This window comes from Apodemus sylvaticus, chromosome 6, assembly GCF_947179515.1.
Source record: "Apodemus sylvaticus chromosome 6, mApoSyl1.1, whole genome shotgun sequence".
Classification (NCBI taxonomy): Eukaryota; Metazoa; Chordata; class Mammalia; order Rodentia; family Muridae; genus Apodemus; species Apodemus sylvaticus.
In genome coordinates, this window is record NC_067477.1 from 57224237 (window position 1) to 57230844 (window position 6608).

Genomic DNA, 6608 nt, shown 5'->3' on the forward strand with positions numbered 1-6608 from the left:
TGGTACAGTGACAGGCAGGAGGATCAATGGAACAGGATTGAAGATCCAGAAATGAACCCACACACCTATGGCCACTTGATCCTCGACAAAGAGGCTGAAAACATCCAATGGAAAAAAGATAGCCTTTTCAACAAATGGTGCTGGTTCAACTGGAGGTCAGCATGCAGAAGAATGCGAATTGATCCATCCTTGTCTCCTTGTACTAAGCTCAAATCCAAATGGATCAAGGACCTCCACATAAAGCCAGACACTCTGAAGCTAATAGAAAAGAAACTGGGGAAGACCCTTGAGGACATCGGTACAGGGAGAAAGTTTCTGAACAGAACACCAATAGCGTATGCTCTAAGAGCAAGAATTGACAAATGGGACCTCATAAGGTTACAGAGTTTCTGTAAGGCAAAGGACACCATCAAGAGGACAGATCGGCAACCAACAAATTGGGAAAAGATCTTCACCAATCCTACATCAGATAGAGGGCTAATATCCAATATATATAAAGAACTCAAGAAGTTAGACTCCAGAAAACCGAACAACCCTATTAAAAAATGGGGTACAGAGTTAAACAAAGAATTCTCACCTGAAGAACTTCGGATGGCGGAGAAGCATCTTAAAAAATGCTCCACTTCATTGGTCATTAGGGAAATGCAAATCAAAACAACCCTAAGATTTCATCTTACACCAGTCAGAATGGCTAAGATTAAAAATTCAGGAGACAGCAGGTGTTGGAGAGGGTGCGGAGAAAGAGGAACACTCCTCCACTGCTGGTGGGGTTGCAAATTGGTACAACCACTCTGGAAAGCAGTCTGGCGGTTCCTCCGAAAACTGGGCACCTCACTTCCAGAAGATCCTGCTATACCACTCCTGGGCATATACCCAGAGGATTCCCCACCATGTAATAAGGATACATGCTCTACTATGTTCATAGCAGCCCTATTTATAATTGCCAGATGCTGGAAAGAACCCAGGTATCCCTCAACAGAAGAGTGGATACAAAAAATGTGGTATATCTACACAATGGAGTACTATTCAGCCATTAGAAACAATGAATTCATGAAATTCTTAGGCAAATGGATGGAGCTAGAGAACATCATACTAAGTGAGGTAACCCAGACTCAAAAGGTGAATCATGGTATGCACTCACTAATAAGTGGTTATTAACCTAGAAAACTGGAATACCCAAAACATAATCCACACATCAAATGAGATACAAGAAGAAAGCAGGAGTGGTCCCTGGTTCTGGAAAGACTCAGTGAAACAGTATTTGGCAAAACCAGAACGGGGAATTGGGAAGGGGTGGGAGGGAAGACAGGGGAAGAGAAGGGGGCTTACGGGACTTTCGGGGAGTGGGGGGGGGCTAGAAAAGGGGAAATCATTTGAAATGTAAATAAATTATATCAAATAAAAAAAAAAAAAAAAGAAAAGGAAAAAAAAAAAAAAAAAAAAAAAAGTCAACTACACAATTTATTCACAAACTAAAGGCAAAGTTCTGTCATATGTATATCTTGGAATACAAACAACAGCAGGGAACAGAAAAATAGAAGGAAACAGCTTCCATGTCTCTAAATTGAGAGCTGCTTAGAGACCCAACAAGGGTCATAAGGTTCGTGTCCACCTTGCCTTTTCTGAAATTCAGCCTGACTCCTTAGCTATTTATTTTCTAGAGAAAAAAAAAAATCACAAGAACTCATTAGAAGCAAATTCCTAGGTGTCAGGTGAGTATTCTGACAAGCAGTGAATAGTCGTTTACTGTTTTAAGCCTCCTCAAAAGCCAGGGAATAAAACAGGAGTGAAGAAAAATTACATAAACATAAAGAAGAATTAATATCTTTAAGAATATTTTTACTTTCTTGTTCATTTTTAAAAGAAAAATAAATCCCACTGACTATACTTCTAATTGGAGACCTTTTATTGTTTTTTTAATGGACTTATTCTGACTTTTATATATCTTTATAGTACATTCTGGTCACCCTCCTGTACCCACTCCTAACCCTGTGCCACTTTTCTCTCTCAACAAGTCCCCTTCCTTCTATCATGGCTTTCTGTTTTGTCTTTGCTTCTACATTGTGACCTTCCTGGTTTAACTAGGTCACACTGGAAAAAATGGGTGTGGAGCTATAAGAAGGTCTTGACAGCTCTATCCAGAGTAGCTAAAAACTGGGAAATCACAGAGTCATCAGTAGACTAAGGGATAAAAAAATGTTTGCTACTAAAATGAGAACCAAAAAGGAGACAGAGTAGTGATAAAAAGAAATAAGAAACCTAAGCCTAGCAAAACAGCAAGTTCTGATGCCACTCAATCAACTTAATGTTGCTAAATAATCCAAACTAGTTCACACTGGTAAAAGTCAAAATAGTGGGATTAAGGAGGTGGCTCAGCCAGGAAAGTGCTTGCCACACAAACCTGAGAACCTGAGTTTGGATCCCCAGAATATACATAAAATTCAAGTGCACTGGTGAGCTTGTAGACCTAACACCATAGAGCTTGTAGACCAGCTGGTTAACCAAACTGATGTGATACTGTCTCAGAAAAAAAAAAAAGGCAGTGAAGACACAGGCCATTCACTAATAGCCTCAACATGTACACACAGACCAGCTCCACAGGAGTGCACACACCCATAAGAACATACACATATACCATACACATGCAACTTTAAACAAAGGTTCACTAAAAACAACAATATAAAAAATGTTCTGTGTGGAAGTAGTTATAGTTTATATGTATGCATATACTTGTCAAAAGTCACTAAATCTTGACATTTAAGATTTATAAATCTTGATGCTGAAAAAACATTTGACAAAATTCAGTATCCTTTTATGCTAAAAGTCTTGGAAAGAACAGGAATTCAAGGCCCATACCTAAACATAGTATAAGCAATATATAGCAAACCAGTAGCCAACATCAAACTAAATAGAGAAACTTGAAGCAAATCCCACTAAAATCAGGGACTAGACAAGGTTGCCCCCTCTCTCCATATCTTTTCAATATAGTTCTTGAAGTCCTAGCTAGAGCAATTAGACAACATAAGGAGGACAAAAGGATACAAATTGAAAAGGAAGTGGTCAAACTATCACTATTTGCAGATGATATGATACTTAAGTGACCCAAAAAACCCTACCAGAGAACTCCTACAGCTGATAAACAACTTCAGCAAAGTGGCTGGTTATAAAATCAACTCAAGCAAATCAGTAACCTTCCTATATGCAAAGAATAAGCAGACTGAGAAAGAAATTAGGGAAATGACACCCTTCACAATAGCCACAAAAAACATAAAGTATCTTGGTGTAATTCTAACCAAACAAGTGAAAGATCTATGCAACAAGAACTTCAGGTGTCTAAGAAGGAAATCGAAGAAGACCTCAGAAAATTGAAAAATCTGCCATGCTTGTGGATTGGCAGGATTAATATAGTTAAAATGGCCATCTTGCCAAAAGCAATCTACAGATTCAACACAATTTCCATTAAAATCTCAACTCAGTTCTTCATAGAGTTAGAAAGAGCAATTCTTAAATTCATCTGGAATAACAAAAACCCCAGGATAGCTAAAATTATTCTGAACAGTAAAAGAACTTCTGGGGGAATCAGTATCCCAGACCTCAAACATTACTACAGAGCAATAGTGTTAAAAACTGCATGGTATTGGTACAGTGACAGGCAAGTAGCTCAGTGGAATAGTAACGAAGACCCAGAAACGAACCCACATACCTATGGTCACTTGATATTTGACAAGGGAGCTGAAAACATCCAGTGAAAATAAGATAGCCTTTTCACCAAATGGTGCTGGTTCAATTGGAGGTCAGCATTCAGAAGAGTGTAAATCGATCCATTCTTATCTCTTTGTACTAAGCTCAACTCCAAGTGGATCAAGGACCTCCACATAAAACCTGACATGCTGAAACTAATAGAAAAGAAACTGGGGAAGACCCTTGAGGACATGGGAACAGAGGAAAAGTTCCTGAACAGAAAACCAATAGCTTACACTCTAAGATTAAGAATTGACAAATGGGACCTCATAAAATTTCAAAGTTTCTGTAAGGCAAAGGACACTATCAAAAGGACATAACAGCAACCAACAGATTGGGAAAGGATCTTCACCAACACAAAATCCTACAGAGGGCTAATATCCAATATATACAAAGAAATCAAGTAGTTAGACCCCAGAAAACCAAATAACCCTATTAAAAAATGGGGTACAGAGCTAAACAAAGAATTTTCACCTCAAAAACTTCAGATGACTGTGAAGCACCTTAAGAAATGTTCAACATCACTAATCATTAGGGAAATGCACATCAAAACAACCCTGAGATTTCACCTTATACCAGTCAGAATGGCTAAGGGTAAAAACTCAGGAGACAGCAGGTGTTGGTGAGGATGTGGAGAAAGAGGAACACCAGTAGTGGAGATACTGGTGGGATTGTTGGAAATCAGTCTGGTGGTTCCTCAGAAAACTGGACATGACACTTCCGGAGGACCCTGCTATACCACTCCTGGGCATATACCCAGATGATTCCCCCAGCATGCAATAAGGACACATGCTCCACTATGTTCATAGCAGCCTTATTTATAATAGCCAGAAGCTGGAAAGAACCCAGATGTCCCTCAGTGGAGGAATGGATACAGAAAAATGTGGTATATTTACACAGTGGAACACTACTCAGCAATTAAAAACAATGAATTCATAAAATTCTTAGGCAAATGGTTGGAACTGGAAAATACCATCCTAAGTGAGGTAACTCAATCACAAAAGAATACACATGGAATGCAATCATTGATAAGTGGGTATTAATTTGCCCAGAAGTTCTGAATTCTCAAGACACATTAACATAATAAATGATACCCAAGAGGGAAAGAGAGGACCCTGGTTCTGAAAAGAGTTGATCCAGCATTGTAGGGGAGTACCAGGACAGGGAAATGGGAGGGGCTGATTGGAAAATGGGCGGAGGGAAGAGGGCTTATGAGACCGATGGGGAGAGGGGAACCAGGAAAGGGGAAAGCATTTAGAATATAAACAAAGAATATAGAAAATAAAAATAAATATTTATAAATCTCTGTGCAGGTAAATAATAAAGTATTATTTGATAATAAAGTATCAAATTCTAGCTCACTAATCAAAAGTCACAGCTGAAACTGCATCATATGATACAACTTAAGCATATATGAGTTCCCAAAGGCAGAATCTTGTAGTGTTTTGTGATTTTTAAAAACCTCAGGGCTTGCTATTTGGTGGGTAGACATAGTGCAATTCTAATCAAAACTTTAAACTAGAATTTTTTTAGTTTGCCATATTTTATGATTGACAGACTACAACACAGGTAACTATCCAAATTACATCACCAAGTTATGCGGGATCAGAGGCAAGATTCAGAACGTAGGTTGTCGTTGGGCTGGCATACAATACAAAGAAGAAACTATTCTGTTTATCATTGAATGCTTTTTGCTTTCTGGCCAATGAGTCTGAATTGTATAGAAAATAAAACACACAGTCATTCTCTGAATTTTGCTTCTCTCTAACATCACTCATTTTATCCACACTACACTAGCTCAGTGGTTCTCAATCTTCTTCATGCTGTGACCCTTTAATACAGTTCCTCACATTGTGGTGACCCCAACAATAAAACTGTTTTCATTGCTACTTCATAATTGTAATTTTGCTACTACTACAAATCATAATATAAATATCAGATATGTAGGATACCTGATATGTGACCCCTGTGAAAGGGTTGTTTCACCCACCCAAGGGGATCTCGACCTACAAATTGAGAATCACTGCACTAAGTAAACTAAAATGCCTACTTGAATTTATATCTCAGGTAGAAATACTGAAAAAGCAACAATTAAAATTGAAAACACTTGTGGCCAGTGTGGTTCATCCACAGGAAAACATTCTAGCGGCCACTTCCCTGACTGTTCTTTAAACTCAAGCACCTAAAACCTGGTGTTCTAAATTCACTTAGCAATTTTATAAACTAAACATCACGATTTTCTTGCTTAATGCAAAATAGTCTAACAATAGACAAAAAAAATCTGTCAATTTCAACTGTGAAACATTTCTTTTGGTACTTGATAGTGCTGTCCAATACAGAGGACAAAATAAAAAGTGGGTTAAAATGTAAATAGCACACACCAGTTGTACTGGCTGGTGTTGTATGTCAACTTGGCACAGGCTGGAGTTATCACAGAGAAAGGAGTTTCAGTTGGGGAAGTGCCTCTATGAGATCCAACTGTGAGGCATTTTCTCAATTAGTAATCAAGGGGGAAGGGCCCCTTGTGGGTGGTACCATCCCTGGACTGGTATTCTTGGGTTCTATAAGAGAGCAGGCTGAGCAAGCCAGGGGAAGCAAGCCAGTAAGAAACATCCCTCCATGGCTTCTGCATCAGCTCCTGCTTCCTGACCTGCTTGAGTTCCAGTCCTGACTTCCTTTAGTGATGAACTGCAACATGGAAGTGTAAGCTCAATAAACCCTTTCCTCCTCAACTTGCCTCCTGGTCATGATGTTTGTGCAGGAATAGAAACCCTGACTAAGACAAATTGGTACCAGCATAGTAGGGTATTCCTGTGACAACCTGACCATGTTTTGGGGAGGATTGTGGAAGAACTTTGGAACTTTGA